The sequence below is a fragment of the Channa argus genome, unplaced genomic scaffold (assembly GCF_033026475.1).
Source record: "Channa argus isolate prfri unplaced genomic scaffold, Channa argus male v1.0 Contig138, whole genome shotgun sequence".
In the NCBI taxonomy this organism is placed as follows: Eukaryota; Metazoa; Chordata; class Actinopteri; order Anabantiformes; family Channidae; genus Channa; species Channa argus.
The window spans coordinates 25,400-41,548 of NW_027125357.1; the positions used below are offsets into that span (position 1 = coordinate 25,400).

The window sequence follows — 16,149 nt, forward strand, 5'->3', positions numbered from 1 at the left end:
GGCTAAAGTTGCAATGGTCGTCGTTCAATTTCAGTTTTGAGTACCTGTTGAGGAGTTCCTTTCCTGCAATTGCATGCCCTCTTCTTGGTGCACGCGATATGGCAAACAGCATGTGCAAATTGGTCAAAGAAATCGAAAAGGGCAAGCAGCAAGTGCAAATTGGTCAAAGAAATCGAAAAGGGTTATGCGAGACTACAGAAGAAAGTTAAGAACCAATTTGTAAACAGCCTCAGTTTGGACAAAGCCACCACATACTATTAATGGAAATAGAGACTTTCTCCCATGAAAAATAGCTGCACGTGCAGCAGCAGCCCTAGGATGTCAATTACAACAGGCGGAGATACTGTCCACTATACTAACGAGGACTGGAACAGCACTGCCCCCGGCCATGCCCCTGGTGTAGTTACGCCGTTCTGATGCCATTACTTTTACTCGCTCAAGGTTGGACAAAAATGAATCAATTGTCAAATTACGCTCCTACGTTCTCCGTCAATCTGCATTTGAAAAGGAACGTTACCTACGGGCCTGAATGTGAAAACCTGCTTTTGCCTGTTAGATCTTTTGCAGTCACTCCAGAGTAGTCGCCGAAAAAAGGCTGTGTCTTTGACAGAGCGGACGATTACTGGCTAAAGTTGCAATGGTCGTTATTCAATTTCAGTTTTGAGTATCTGTTGACTACAATTGCGCGCCCTCTTCTTGTTGGACGCGATATGGCAAACAGCATGTGCAAATTGGTCAAAGAAATCAAAAAGGGTTTTGCGAGACTACAGAAGATTGTTAAAAACCAATTTCTAAACAGCCTTTGTTTCTCCCATGAAAAACAGCTGCACTGAAGAAGCAGCCCTAGGATGTCAATTACCACAGCTTCAAACCCCTCTCCACGCTACACTGGCTTAGCATTGGACCGATCAGCCTCCACATATGAGCATGGTCCCCATTAAGCTGAGAAAGTACCTATTGTGCACTAGGATTTTGGAAAGCCCCTTAGAGTCGACCTTGCACGATAATGTGTCGCTTTGTGCTTAGATGCTACCCTCTGAAAGTAATACCCTACGTGGCTAAATTCTGTAGTGTAGTGGATATCACCTTGGCCTAACATGCATAAAGGTCCCTCGTTCGAAATCAGGCAGAAACCCTTTTGCTATCCATTATCATGTGCACAGTCAGTCTGGGTGGATTGCCTTGTAAAAGGGGTTGTCTCAGCTCTAACAATTAGAAAGGCAACACTTTTGGTTTTAGTACTACAAAGTTCGATAAAGATCCTTTCATCCCAAAACCCCTGAGGAGTAAACTTCCACGACCGTGGTATTCTTCTTGCTGGGAAGCTACGCTCTGAAGTAGCTCGTCAAAGTCGCCGATTTCTGTGGTGTAGCGGTTATCAAGTTCGCCTCACACGTGAAAGGTCCCTGGCCTGAAACCAGGCAGAAACACAATTGTTGTTATTTTAAGATGACATTCACACTCAAGCTGTGTCAGTGGGTTGACTAAGTTCTTACACATGCTTGCAATGGTCGTCGTTCAATTTCAGTTTTGAGTTACCTGTTGAGGAGTTCCTTTCCTGCAATTGCATGCCCTCTTCTTGGTCCACGCGATATGGCAAACAGCATGTGCAAATTGGTCAAAGAAATCGAAAAGGGCAAGCAGCAAGTGCAAATTGGTCAAAGAAATCGAAAAGGATTATGCGAGACTACAGAAGAAAGTTAAGAACCAATTTCTAAACAGCCTCAGTTTGGACAAAGCCACCACATACTATTAATCGAAATAGAGACTTTCTCCCATGAAAAATAGCTGCACTTGCAGTAACAGCCCTAGGATGTCAATTACAACAGGCGGAGATACTGTCCACTATACTAACGAGGACTGGAACAGCACTGCCCCCGGCCATGCCCCTGGTGTAGTTACGCCGTTCTGATGCCATTACTTTTACTCGCTCAAGGTTGGACAAAAATGAATCAATTGTCAAATTACGCTCCTACGTTCTCCGTCAATCTGCATTTGAAAAGGAACGTTACCTACGGGCCTGAATGTGAAAACCTGCTTTTGCCTGTTAGATCTTTTGCAGTCACTCCAGAGTAGTCGCCGAAAAAAGGCTGTGTCTTTGACAGAGCGGACGATTACTGGTTAAAGTTGCAATGGTCGTTATTCAATTTCAGTTTTGAGTATCTGTTGACTACAATTGCGCGCCCTCTTCTTGTTGGACGCGATATGGCAAACAGCATGTGCAAATTGGTCAAAGAAATCAAAAAGGGTTTTGCGAGACTACAGAAGATTGTTAAGAACCAATTTCTAAACAGCCTTTGTTTCTCCCATGAAAAACAGCTGCACTGAAGAAGCAGCCCTAGGATGTCAATTACCACAGCTTCAATCCCCTCTCCACGCTACACTGGCTTAGCATTGGACCGATCAGCCTCCACATATGAGCATGGTCCCCATTAAGCTGAGAAAGTACCTATTGTGCACTAGGATTTTGGAAAGCCCCTTAGAGTCGACCTTACACGATAATGTGTCGCTTTGTGCTTAGATGCTACCCTCTGAAAGTAATACCCTACGTGGCTAAATTCTGTAGTGTAGTGGATATCACCTTGGCCTAACATGCATAAAGGTCACTCGTTCGAAATCAGGCAGAAACCCTTTTGCTATCCTTTATCATGTGCACAGTCAGTCTGGGTGGATTGCCTTGTAAAAGGGGTTGTCTCAGCTCTAACAATTAGAAAGGCAACACTTTTGGTTTTAGTACTACAAAGTTCGATAAAGATCCTTTCATCCCAAAACCCCTGAGGAGTAAACTTCCACGACCGTGGTATTCTTCTTGCTGGGAAGCTACGCTCTGAAGTAGCTCGTCAAAGTCGCCGATTTCTGTGGTGTAGCGGTTATCAAGTTCGCCTCACACGTGAAAGGTCCCTGGCCTGAAACCAGGCAGAAACACAATTGTTGTTATTTTAAGATGACATTCACACTCAAGCTGTGTCAGTGGGTTGACTAAGTTCTTACACATGCTTGCAATGGTCGTCGTTCAATTTCAGTTTTGAGTTACCTGTTGAGGAGTTCCTTTCCTGCAATTGCATGCCCTTTTCTTGGTACACGCGATATGGCAAACAGCATGTGCAAATTGGTCAAAGAAATCGAAAAGGGTTGTGCGAGACTACAGAAGAAAGTTAAGAACCAATTTCTAAACAGCCTCAGTTTGGACAAAGCCACCACATACTATTAATCGAAATAGAGACTTTCTCCAATGAAAAATAGCTGCACTTGCAGCAGCAGCCCTAGGATGTCAATTACAACAGGCGGAGATCCTGTCCACTATACTAACGAGGACTGGAACAGCACTGGCCCCGGCCATGCCCCTGGTGTACTTACGCTGTTCTGATGCCATTACTTTTAATCGCTCAAGGTTGGACAAAAATGCATCACTTGTCAAATTACGCCCCTACGTTCTCCAGCAATCTGCATTTGAAAAGGAACGTTACCTACGGGCCTGAATGTGAAAGCCTGCTTTTGCCTACGCTCTGAAGTAGCTCGTCAAAGTCGCCGGTATCTGTGGTGTAGCGGTTATCAAGTTTGCCTCACACGTGAAAGGTCCCTGGCCTGAAATCAGGCAGAAACACAATTGTTGTTATTTTAAGATGACATTTACACTCAAGCTGTGTCAGTGGGTTGACTAAGTTCTTACACATGCTTGCTCCGTAAAACAACCTGAAATCACACAATGGCACACATAGAGACTACCTTCCAAACCGTCTTAAGTACAAAAACAAAATGTTAGGGGACTCTTGGCATCGTACGCAAGACAGAGGTGGTGTAATGCCGAAGCCCGGGATCGAACCAGGGACCTTTAGATCTTCAGTCTAACGCTCTCCCAACTGAGCTATTTTGGCACAACACCCGATGACTTCTTCTGGCCATCATTTGGAAATGCAAGCCTCCTCAACCAAGCCGAAGACGTATTGCGGGAAATTTCAACTGACCGGGACAAAGGCAAAAAGACTCTCCCCGTCGGGGAATCGAACCCCGGTCTTCCGCGTGACAAGCGGAGATACTGTCCACTATACTAACGAGGACTGGAAAAGCACTGCTCGTTTGCAGTCACGCCAGAGTAGTCGCTGGACAAAGGCTGTGTGCCTTTGACTGAGCGGACCATTACTGGCTAAAGTTGCAATGGTCGTCGTTCAATTTCAGTTTTGAGTACCTGTTGAGGAGTTCCTTTCCTGCAATTGCATGCCCTCTTCTTGGTGCACGCGATATGGCAAACAGCATGTGCAAATTGGTCAAAGAAATCAAAAAGGGTTTTGCGAGACTACAGAAGATTGTTAAGAACCAATTTCTAAACAGCCTTTGTTTCTCCCATGAAAAACAGCTGCACTGAAGAAGCAGCCCTAGGATGTCAATTACAAAAGGCGGAGATACTGTCCACTATACTAACGAGGACTGGAACAGCACTGACCCCGGCCATGCCCCTGGTGTAGTTACGCCGTTCTGATGCCATTACTTTTACTCGCTCAAGGTTGGACAAAAATGAATCAATTGTCAAATTACGCTCCTACGTTCTCCGTCAATCTGCATTTGAAAAGGAACGTTACCTACGGGCCTGAATGTGAAAACCTGCTTTTGCCTGTTAGATCTTTTGCAGTCACTCCAGAGTAGTCGCCGAAAAAAGGCTGTGTCTTTGACAGAGCGGACGATTACTGGCTAAAGTTGCAATGGTCGTTATTCAATTTCAGTTTTGAGTATCTGTTGACTACAATTGCGCGCCCTCTTCTTGTTGGACGCGATATGGCAAACAGCATGTGCAAATTGGTCAAAGAAATCAAAAAGGGTTTTGCGAGACTACAGAAGATTGTTAAGAACCAATTTCTAAACAGCCTTTGCTTGCTCCCATGAAAAACAGCTGCACTGAAGCAGCACCCCTAGGATGTCAATTACCACAGCTTCAATCCCCTCTCCACGCTACACTGGCTTAGCATTGGACCGATCAGCCTCCACATATGAGCATGGTCCCCATTAAGCTGAGAAAGTACCTATTGTGCACTAGGATTTTGGAAAGCCCCTTAGAGTCGACCTTGCACGATAATGTGTCGCTTTGTGGTTAGATGCTACCCTCTGAAAGTAATACCCTACGTGGCTAAATTCTGTAGTGTAGTGGATATCACCTTGGCCTAACATGCATAAAGGTCCCTCGTTCGAAATCAGGCAGAAACCCTTTTGCTATCCATTATCATGTGCCTGTTAGATCTTTTGCAGTCACTCCAGAGTAGTCGCCGAAAAAAGGCTGTGTCTTTGACAGAGCGGACGATTACTGGCTAAAGTTGCAATGGTCGTTATTCAATTTCAGTTTTGAGTATCTGTTGACTACAATTGCGCGCCCTCTTCTTGTTGGACGCGATATGGCAAACAGCATGTGCAAATTGGTCAAAGAAATCAAAAAGGGTTTTGCGAGACTACAGAAGATTGTTAAGAACCAATTTCTAAACAGCCTTTGATTCTCCCATGAAAAACAGCTGCACTGAAGCAGCACCCCTAGGATGTCAATTACCACAGCTTCAATCCCCTCTCCACGCTACACTGGCTTAGCATTGGACCGATCAGCCTCTACATATGAGCATGGTCCCCATTAAGCTGAGAAAGTGCCTATTGTGCACTAGGATTTTGGAAAGCCCCTTAAAGTCGACCTTGCACGATAATGTGTCGCTTTGTGGTTAGATGCTACCCTCTGAAAGTAATACCCTACGTGGCTAAATTCTGTAGTGTAGTGGATATCACCTTGGCCTAACATGCATAAAGGTCCCTCGTTCGAAATCAGGCAGAAACCCTTTTGCTATCCATTATCATGTGCACAGTCAGTCTGGGTGGATTGCCTTGTAAAAGGGGTTGTCTCAGCTCTAACAATTAGAAAGGCAACACTTTTGGTTTTAGTACTACAAAGTTCGATAAAGATCCTTTCATCCCAAAACCCCTGAGGAGTAAACTTCCACGACCGTGGTATTCTTCTTGCTGGGAAGCTACGCTCTGAAGTAGCTCGTCAAAGTCGCCGATTTCTGTGGTGTAGCGGTTATCAAGTTCGCCTCACACGTGAAAGGTCCCTGGCCTGAAACCAGGCAGAAACACAATTGTTGTTATTTTAAGATGACATTCACACTCAAGCTGTGTCAGTGGGTTGACTAAGTTCTTACACATGCTTGCAATGGTCGTCGTTCAATTTCAGTTTTGAGTTACCTGTTGAGGAGTTCCTTTCCTGCAATTGCATGCCCTCTTCTTGGTGCACGCGATATGGCAAACAGCATGTGCAAATTGGTCAAAGAAATCGAAAAGGGTTATGCGAGACTACAGAAAAAAGTTAAGAACCAATTTCTAAACAGCCTCAGTTTGGACAAAGCCACCACATACTATTAATCGAAATAGAGACTTTCTCCAATGAAAAATAGCTGCACTTGCAGCAGCAGCCCTAGGATGTCAATTACAACAGGCGGAGATACTGTCCACTATACTAACGAGGACTGGAACAGCACTGGCCCCGGCCATGCCCCTGGTGTAGTTACACTGTTCTGATGCCATTACTTTTAATCGCTCAAGGTTGGACAAAAATGCATCACTTGTCAAATTACGCCCCTACGTTCTCCGGCAATCTGCATTTGAAAAGGAACGTTACCTACGGGCCTGAATGTGAAAGCCTGCTTTTGCCTACGCTCTGAAGTAGCTCGTCAAAGTCGCCGGTATCTGTGGTGTAGCGGTTATCAAGTTCGCCTCACACGTGAAAGGTCCCTGGCCTGAAATCAGGCAGAAACACAATTGTTGTTATTTTAAGATGACATTTACACTCAAGCTGTGTCAGTGGGTTGACTAAGTTCTTACACATGCTTGCTCCGTAAAACAACCTGAAATCACAGAATGGCACACATAGAGACTACCTTCCAAACCGTCTTAAGTACAAAAACAAAAGGTTAGGGGACTCTTGGCATCGTACGCAAGACAGAGGTGGTGTAATGCCGAAACCCGGGATCGAACCAGGGACCTTTAGATCTTCAGTCTAACGCTCTCCCAACTGAGCTATTTTGGCACAACACCCGATGACTTCTTCTGGCCATCATTTGGAAATGCAAGCCTCCTCAACCAAGCCGAAGACGTATTGCGGGAAATTTCAACTGTCCGGGACAAAGGCAAAAAGACTCTCCCCGTCGGGGAATCGAACCCCGGTCTTCCGCGTGACAGGCGGAGATACTGTCCACTATACTAACGAGGACTGGAAAAGCACTGCTCGTTTGCAGTCACGCGAGAGTAGTCGCTGGACAAAGGCTGTGTGCCTTTGACTGAGCGGACCATTACTGGCTAAAGTTGCAATGGTCGTCGTTCAATTTCAGTTTTGAGTACCTGTTGAGGAGTTCCTTTCCTGCAATTGCATGCCCTCTTCTTGGTGCACGCGATATGGCAAACAGCATGTGCAAATTGGTCAAAGAAATCGAAAAGGGCAACCAGCAAGTGCAAATTGGTCAAAGAAATCGAAAAGGGTTATGCGAGACTACAGAAGAAAGTTAAGAACCAATTTCTAAACAGCCTCAGTTTGGACAAAGCCACCACATACTATTAATCGAAATAGAGACTTTCTCCCATGAAAAATAGCTGCACTTGCAGCAGCAGCCCTAGGATGTCAATTACAACAGGCGGAGATACTGTCCACTATACTAACGAGGACTGGAACAGCACTGCCCCCGGCCATGCCCCTGGTGTAGTTACGCCGTTCTGATGCCATTACTTTTACTCGCTCAAGGTTGGACAAAAATGAATCAATTGTCCAATTACGCTCCTACGTTCTCCGTCAATCTGCATTTGAAAAGGAACGTTACCTACGGGCCTGAATGTGAAAACCTGCTTTTGCCTGTTAGATCTTTTGCAGTCACTCCAGAGTAGTCGCCGAAAAAAGGCTGTGTCTTTGACAGAGCGGACGATTACTGGCTAAAGTTGCAATGGTCGTTATTCAATTTCAGTTTTGAGTATCTGTTGACTACAATTGCGCGCCCTCTTCTTGTTGGACGCGATATGGCAAACAGCATGTGCAAATTGGTCAAAGAAATCAAAAAGGGTTTTGCGAGACTACAGAAGATTGTTAAGAACCAATTTCTAAACAGCCTTTGTTTCTCCCATGAAAAACAGCTGCACTGAAGCAGCACCCCTAGGATGTCAATTACCACAGCTTCAATCCCCTCTCCACGCTACACTGGCTTAGCATTGGACCGATCAGCCTCCACATATGAGCATGGTCCCCATTAAGCTGAGAAAGTGCCTATTGTGCACTAGGATTTTGGAAAGCCCCTTAAAGTCGACCTTGCACGATAATGTGTCGCTTTGTGGTTAGATGCTACCCTCTGAAAGTAATACCCTACGTGGCTAAATTCTGTAGTGTAGTGGATATCACCTTGGCCTAACATGCATAAAGGTCCCTCGTTCGAAATCAGGCAGAAACCCTTTTGCTATCCATTATCATGTGCACAGTCAGTCTGGGTGGATTGCCTTGTAAAAGGGGTTGTCTCAGCTCTAACAATTAGAAAGGCAACACTTTTGGTTTTAGTACTACAAAGTTCGATAAAGATCCTTTCATCCCAAAACCCCTGAGGAGTAAACTTCCACGACCGTGGTATTCTTCTTGCTGGGAAGCTACGCTCTGAAGTAGCTCGTCAAAGTCGCCGATTTCTGTGGTGTAGCGGTTATCAAGTTCGCCTCACACGTGAAAGGTCCCTGGCCTGAAACCAGGCAGAAACACAATTGTTGTTATTTTAAGATGACATTCACACTCAAGCTGTGTCAGTGGGTTGACTAAGTTCTTACACATGCTTGCAATGGTCGTCGTTCAATTTCAGTTTTGAGTTACCTGTTGAGGAGTTCCTTTCCTGCAATTGCATGCCCTCTTCTTGGTGCACGCGATATGGCAAACAGCATGTGCAAATTGGTCAAAGAAATCGAAAAGGGTTATGCGAGACTACAGAAAAAAGTTAAGAACCAATTTCTAAACAGCCTCAGTTTGGACAAAGCCACCACATACTATTAATCGAAATAGAGACTTTCTCCAATGAAAAATAGCTGCACTTGCAGCAGCAGCCCTAGGATGTCAATTACAACAGGCGGAGATACTGTCCACTATACTAACGAGGACTGGAACAGCACTGGCCCCGGCCATGCCCCTGGTGTAGTTACACTGTTCTGATGCCATTACTTTTAATCGCTCAAGGTTGGACAAAAATGCATCACTTGTCAAATTACGCCCCTACGTTCTCCGGCAATCTGCATTTGAAAAGGAACGTTACCTACGGGCCTGAATGTGAAAGCCTGCTTTTGCCTACGCTCTGAAGTAGCTCGTCAAAGTCGCCGGTATCTGTGGTGTAGCGGTTATCAAGTTCGCCTCACACGTGAAAGGTCCCTGGCCTGAAATCAGGCAGAAACACAATTGTTGTTATTTTAAGATGACATTTACACTCAAGCTGTGTCAGTGGGTTGACTAAGTTCTTACACATGCTTGCTCCGTAAAACAACCTGAAATCACAGAATGGCACACATAGAGACTACCTTCCAAACCGTCTTAAGTACAAAAACAAAAGGTTAGGGGACTCTTGGCATCGTACGCAAGACAGAGGTGGTGTAATGCCGAAACCCGGGATCGAACCAGGGACCTTTAGATCTTCAGTCTAACGCTCTCCCAACTGAGCTATTTTGGCACAACACCCGATGACTTCTTCTGGCCATCATTTGGAAATGCAAGCCTCCTCAACCAAGCCGAAGACGTATTGCGGGAAATTTCAACTGTCCGGGACAAAGGCAAAAAGACTCTCCCCGTCGGGGAATCGAACCCCGGTCTTCCGCGTGACAGGCGGAGATACTGTCCACTATACTAACGAGGACTGGAAAAGCACTGCTCGTTTGCAGTCACGCGAGAGTAGTCGCTGGACAAAGGCTGTGTGCCTTTGACTGAGCGGACCATTACTGGCTAAAGTTGCAATGGTCGTCGTTCAATTTCAGTTTTGAGTACCTGTTGAGGAGTTCCTTTCCTGCAATTGCATGCCCTCTTCTTGGTGCACGCGATATGGCAAACAGCATGTGCAAATTGGTCAAAGAAATCGAAAAGGGCAACCAGCAAGTGCAAATTGGTCAAAGAAATCGAAAAGGGTTATGCGAGACTACAGAAGAAAGTTAAGAACCAATTTCTAAACAGCCTCAGTTTGGACAAAGCCACCACATACTATTAATCGAAATAGAGACTTTCTCCCATGAAAAATAGCTGCACTTGCAGCAGCAGCCCTAGGATGTCAATTACAACAGGCGGAGATACTGTCCACTATACTAACGAGGACTGGAACAGCACTGCCCCCGGCCATGCCCCTGGTGTAGTTACGCCGTTCTGATGCCATTACTTTTACTCGCTCAAGGTTGGACAAAAATGAATCAATTGTCCAATTACGCTCCTACGTTCTCCGTCAATCTGCATTTGAAAAGGAACGTTACCTACGGGCCTGAATGTGAAAACCTGCTTTTGCCTGTTAGATCTTTTGCAGTCACTCCAGAGTAGTCGCCGAAAAAAGGCTGTGTCTTTGACAGAGCGGACGATTACTGGCTAAAGTTGCAATGGTCGTTATTCAATTTCAGTTTTGAGTATCTGTTGACTACAATTGCGCGCCCTCTTCTTGTTGGACGCGATATGGCAAACAGCATGTGCAAATTGGTCAAAGAAATCAAAAAGGGTTTTGCGAGACTACAGAAGATTGTTAAGAACCAATTTCTAAACAGCCTTTGTTTCTCCCATGAAAAACAGCTGCACTGAAGCAGCACCCCTAGGATGTCAATTACCACAGCTTCAATCCCCTCTCCACGCTACACTGGCTTAGCATTGGACCGATCAGCCTCCACATATGAGCATGGTCCCCATTAAGCTGAGAAAGTACCTATTGTGCACTAGGATTTTGGAAAGCCCCTTAGAGTCGACCTTGCACGATAATGTGTCGCTTTGTGGTTAGATGCTACCCTCTGAAAGTAATACCCTACGTGGCTAAATTCTGTAGTGTAGTGGATATCACCTTGGCCTAACATGCATAAAGGTCCCTCGTTCGAAATCAGGCAGAAACCCTTTTGCTATCCATTATCATGTGCACAGTCAGTCTGGGTGGATTGCCTTGTAAAAGGGGTTGTCTCAGCTCTAACAATTAGAAAGGCAACACTTTTGGTTTTAGTACTACAAAGTTCGATAAAGATCCTTTCATCCCAAAACCCCTGAGGAGTAAACTTCCACGACCGTGGTATTCTTCTTGCTAGGAAGCTATGCTCTGAAGTAGCTCGTCAAAGTCGCCGATTTCTGTGGTGTAGCGGTTATCAAGTTCGCCTCACACGTGAAAGGTCCCTGGCCTGAAACCAGGCAGAAACACAATTGTTGTTATTTTAAGATGACATTCACACTCAAGCTGTGTCAGTGGGTTGACTAAGTTCTTACACATGCTTGCAATGGTCGTCGTTCAATTTCAGTTTTGAGTTACCTGTTGAGGAGTTCCTTTCCTGCAATTGCATGCCCTCTTCTTGGTGCACGCGATATGGCAAACAGCATGTGCAAATTGGTCAAAGAAATCGAAAAGGGTTATGCGAGACTACAGAAGAAAGTTAAGAACCAATTTCTAAACAGCCTCAGTTTGGACAAAGCCACCACATACTATTAATCGAAATAGAGACTTTCTCCAATGAAAAATAGCTGCACTTGCAGCAGCAGCCCTAGGATGTCAATTACAACAGGCGGAGATCCTGTCCACTATACTAACGAGGACTGGAACAGCACTGGGCCCGGCCATGCCCCTGGTGTAGTTACGCTGTTCTGATGCCATTACTTTTAATCGCTCAAGGTTGGACAAAAATGCATCACTTGTCAAATTACGCCCCTACGTTCTCCGGCAATCTGCATTTGAAAAGGAACGTTACCTACGGGCCTGAATGTGAAAGCCTGCTTTTGCCTACGCTCTGAAGTAGCTCGTCAAAGTCGCCGGTATCTGTGGTGTAGCGGTTATCAAGTTTGCCTCACACGTGAAAGGTCCCTGGCCTGAAATCAGGCAGAAACACAATTGTTGTTATTTTAAGATGACATTTACACTCAAGCTGTGTCAGTGGGTTGACTAAGTTCTTACACATGCTTGCTCCGTAAAACAACCTGAAATCACAGAATGGCACACATAGAGACTACCTTCCAAACCGTCTTAAGTACAAAAACAAAAGGTTAGGGGACTCTTGGCATCGTACGCAAGACAGAGGTGGTGTAATGCCGAAGCCCGTGATCGAACCAGGGACCTTTAGATCTTCAGTCTAACGCTCTCCCAACTGAGCTATTTTGGCACAACACCCGATGACTTCTTCTGGCCATCATTTGGAAATGCAAGCCTCCTCAACCAAGCCGAAGACGTATTGCGGGAAATTTCAACTGTCCGGGACAAAGGCAAAAAGACTCTCCCCGTCGGGGAATCGAACCCCGGTCTTCCGCGTGACAGGCGGAGATACTGTCCACTATGCTAACGAGGACTGGAAAAGCACTGCTCGTTTGCAGTCACGCCAGAGTAGTCGCTGGACAAAGGCTGTGTGCCTTTTGACTGAGCGGACCATTACTGGCTAAAGTTGCAATGGTCGTCGTTCAATTTCAGTTTTGAGTACCTGTTGAGGAGTTCCTTTCCTGCAATTGCATGCCCTCTTCTTGGTGCACGCGATATGGCAAACAGCATGTGCAAATTGGTCAAAGAAATCGAAAAGGGCAAGCAGCAAGTGCAAATTGGTCAAAGAAATCGAAAAGGGTTATGCGAGACTACAGAAGAAAGTTAAGAACCAATTTCTAAACAGCCTCAGTTTGGACAAAGCCACCACATACTATTAATGGAAATAGAGACTTTCTCCCATGAAAAATAGCTGCACTTGCAGCAGCAGCCCTAGGATGTCAATTACAAAAGGCGGAGATACTGTCCACTATACTAACGAGGACTGGAACAGCACTGCCCCCGGCCATGCCCCTGGTGTAGTTACGCCGTTCTGATGCCATTACTTTTACTCGCTCAAGGTTGGACAAAAATGAATCAATTGTCCAATTACGCTCCTACGTTCTCCGTCAATCTGCATTTGAAAAGGAACGTTACCTACGGGCCTGAATGTGAAAACTTGCTTTTGCCTGTTAGATCTTTTGCAGTCACTCCAGAGTAGTCGCCGAAAAAAGGCTGTGTCTTTGACAGAGCGGACGATTACTGGCTAAAGTTGCAATGGTCGTTATTCAATTTCAGTTTTGAGTATCTGTTGACTACAATTGCGCGCCCTCTTCTTGTTGGACGCGATATGGCAAACAGCATGTGCAAATTGGTCAAAGAAATCAAAAAGGGTTTTGCGAGACTACAGAAGATTGTTAAGAACCAATTTCTAAACAGCCTTTGTTTCTCCCATGAAAAACAGCTGCACTGAAGCAGCACCCCTAGGATGTCAATTACCACAGCTTCAATCCCCTCTCCACGCTACACTGGCTTAGCATTGGACCGATCAGCCTCCACATATGAGCATGGTCCCCATTAAGCTGAGAAAGTACCTATTGTGCACTAGGATTTTGGAAAGCCCCTTAGAGTCGACCTTGCACGATAATGTGTCGCTTTGTGGTTAGATGCTACCCTCTGAAAGTAATACCCTACGTGGCTAAATTCTGTAGTGTAGTGGATATCACCTTGGCCTAACATGCATAAAGGTCCCTCGTTCGAAATCAGGCAGAAACCCTTTTGCTATCCATTATCATGTGCACAGTCAGTCTGGGTGGATTGCCTTGTAAAAGGGGTTGTCTCAGCTCTAACAATTAGAAAGGCAACACTTTTGGTTTTAGTACTACAAAGTTCGATAAAGATCCTTTCATCCCAAAACCCCTGAGGAGTAAACTTCCACGACCGTGGTATTCTTCTTGCTGGGAAGCTACGCTCTGAAGTAGCTCGTCAAAGTCGCCGATTTCTGTGGTGTAGCGGTTATCAAGTTCGCCTCACACGTGAAAGGTCCCTGGCCTGAAACCAGGCAGAAACACAATTGTTGTTATTTTAAGATGACATTCACACTCAAGCTGTGTCAGTGGGTTGACTAAGTACTTACACATGCTTGCAATGGTCGTCGTTCAATTTCAGTTTTGAGTTACCTGTTGAGGAGTTCCTTTCCTGCAATTGCATGCCCTCTTCTTGGTGCACGCGAAATGGCAAACAGCATGTGCAAATTGGTCAAAGAAATCGAAAAGGGTTATGCGAGACTACAGAAGAAAGTTAAGAACCAATTTCTAAACAGCCTCAGTTTGGACAAAGCCACCACATACTATTAATCGAAATAGAGACTTTCTCCAATGAAAAATAGCTGCACTTGCAGCAGCAGCCCTAGGATGTCAATTACAACAGGCGGAGATCCTGTCCACTATACTAACGAGGACTGGAACAGCACTGGCCCCGGCCATGCCCCTGGTGTACTTACGCTGTTCTGATGCCATTACTTTTAATCGCTCAAGGTTGGACAAAAATGCATCACTTGTCAAATTACGCCCCTACGTTCTCCGGCAATCTGCATTTGAAAAGGAACGTTACCTACGGGCCTGAATGTGAAAGCCTGCTTTTGCCTACGCTCTGAAGTAGCTCGTCAAAGTCGCCGGTATCTGTGGTGTAGCGGTTATCAAGTTTGCCTCACACGTGAAAGGTCCCTGGCCTGAAATCAGGCAGAAACACAATTGTTGTTATTTTAAGATGACATTTACACTCAAGCTGTGTCAGTGGGTTGACTAAGTTCTTACACATGCTTGCTCCGTAAAACAACCTGAAATCACAGAATGGCACACATAGAGACTACCTTCCAAACCGTCTTAAGTACAAAAACAAAAGGTTAGGGGACTCTTGGCATCGTACGCAAGACAGAGGTGGTGTAATGCCGAAGCCCGGGATCGAACCAGGGACCTTTAGATCTTCAGTCTAACGCTCTCCCAACTGAGCTATTTTGGCACAACACCCGATGACTTCTTCTGGCCATCATTTGGAAATGCAAGCCTCCTCAACCAAGCCGAAGACGTATTGCGGGAAATTTCAACTGTCCGGGACAAAGGCAAAAAGACTCTCCCCGTCGGGGAATCGAACCCCGGTCTTCCGCGTGACAGGCGGAGATACTGTCCACTATACTAACGAGGACTGGAAAAGCACTGCTCGTTTGCAGTCACGCCAGAGTAGTCGCTGGACAAAGGCTGTGTGCCTTTGACTGAGCGGACCATTACTGGCTAAAGTTGCAATGGTCGTCGTTCAATTTCAGTTTTGAGTACCTGTTGAGGAGTTCCTTTCCTGCAATTGCATGCCCTCTTCTTGGTGCACGCGATATGGCAAACAGCATGTGCAAATTGGTCAAAGAAATCGAAAAGGGCAAGCAGCAAGTGCAAATTGGTCAAAGAAATCGAAAAGGGTTATGCGAGACTACAGAAGAAAGTTAAGAACCAATTTGTAAACAGCCTCAGTTTGGACAAAGCCACCACATACTATTAATGGAAATAGAGACTTTCTCCCATGAAAAATAGCTGCACGTGCAGCAGCAGCCCTAGGATGTCAATTACAACAGGCGGAGATACTGTCCACTATACTAACGAGGACTGGAACAGCACTGCCCCCGGCCATGCCCCTGGTGTAGTTACGCCGTTCTGATGCCATTACTTTTACTCGCTCAAGGTTGGACAAAAATGAATCAATTGTCAAATTACGCTCCTACGTTCTCCGTCAATCTGCATTTGAAAAGGAACGTTACCTACGGGCCTGAATGTGAAAACCTGCTTTTGCCTGTTAGATCTTTTGCAGTCACTCCAGAGTAGTCGCCGAAAAAAGGCTGTGTCTTTGACAGAGCGGACGATTACTGGCTAAAGTTGCAATGGTCGTTATTCAATTTCAGTTTTGAGTATCTGTTGACTACAATTGCGCGCCCTCTTCTTGTTGGACGCGATATGGCAAACAGCATGTGCAAATTGGTCAAAGAAATCAAAAAGGGTTTTGCGAGACTACAGAAGATTGTTAAAAACCAATTTCTAAACAGCCTTTGTTTCTCCCATGAAAAACAGCTGCACTGAAGAAGCAGCCCTAGGATGTCAATTACCACAGCTTCAAACCCCTCTCCACGCTACAC

The 16,149-nt window shown here is 45.5% G+C and overlaps 8 non-coding genes across 8 annotated transcripts; all 8 read right to left on the reverse strand.

Annotated features, from left to right (window-relative positions):
- Nucleotides 1-3,802: 3,802 nt before the first annotated feature.
- trnaf-gaa (transfer RNA phenylalanine (anticodon GAA)) lies at nt 3,803-3,875 on the reverse strand. The gene has a single exon. It is a non-coding gene; the product is annotated as a tRNA-Phe (tRNA).
- A 111-nt stretch (nt 3,876-3,986) lies between these two features.
- On the reverse strand, nt 3,987-4,058 carry trnad-guc (transfer RNA aspartic acid (anticodon GUC)). The gene has a single exon. It is a non-coding gene; the product is annotated as a tRNA-Asp (tRNA).
- A 2,920-nt stretch (nt 4,059-6,978) lies between these two features.
- Nucleotides 6,979-7,051, reverse strand: trnaf-gaa (transfer RNA phenylalanine (anticodon GAA)). Its single transcript has one exon. It is a non-coding gene; the product is annotated as a tRNA-Phe (tRNA).
- A 111-nt stretch (nt 7,052-7,162) lies between these two features.
- Nucleotides 7,163-7,234, reverse strand: trnad-guc (transfer RNA aspartic acid (anticodon GUC)). Its single transcript has one exon. It is a non-coding gene; the product is annotated as a tRNA-Asp (tRNA).
- A 2,391-nt stretch (nt 7,235-9,625) lies between these two features.
- Nucleotides 9,626-9,698, reverse strand: trnaf-gaa (transfer RNA phenylalanine (anticodon GAA)). Its single transcript has one exon. It is a non-coding gene; the product is annotated as a tRNA-Phe (tRNA).
- Nucleotides 9,699-9,809: 111 nt separating this feature from the next.
- Nucleotides 9,810-9,881, reverse strand: trnad-guc (transfer RNA aspartic acid (anticodon GUC)). The gene has a single exon. It is a non-coding gene; the product is annotated as a tRNA-Asp (tRNA).
- A 5,039-nt stretch (nt 9,882-14,920) lies between these two features.
- trnaf-gaa (transfer RNA phenylalanine (anticodon GAA)) lies at nt 14,921-14,993 on the reverse strand. The gene has a single exon. It is a non-coding gene; the product is annotated as a tRNA-Phe (tRNA).
- Nucleotides 14,994-15,104: 111 nt separating this feature from the next.
- Nucleotides 15,105-15,176, reverse strand: trnad-guc (transfer RNA aspartic acid (anticodon GUC)). The gene has a single exon. It is a non-coding gene; the product is annotated as a tRNA-Asp (tRNA).
- Between the last annotated feature and the right edge of the window lie 973 nt (nt 15,177-16,149).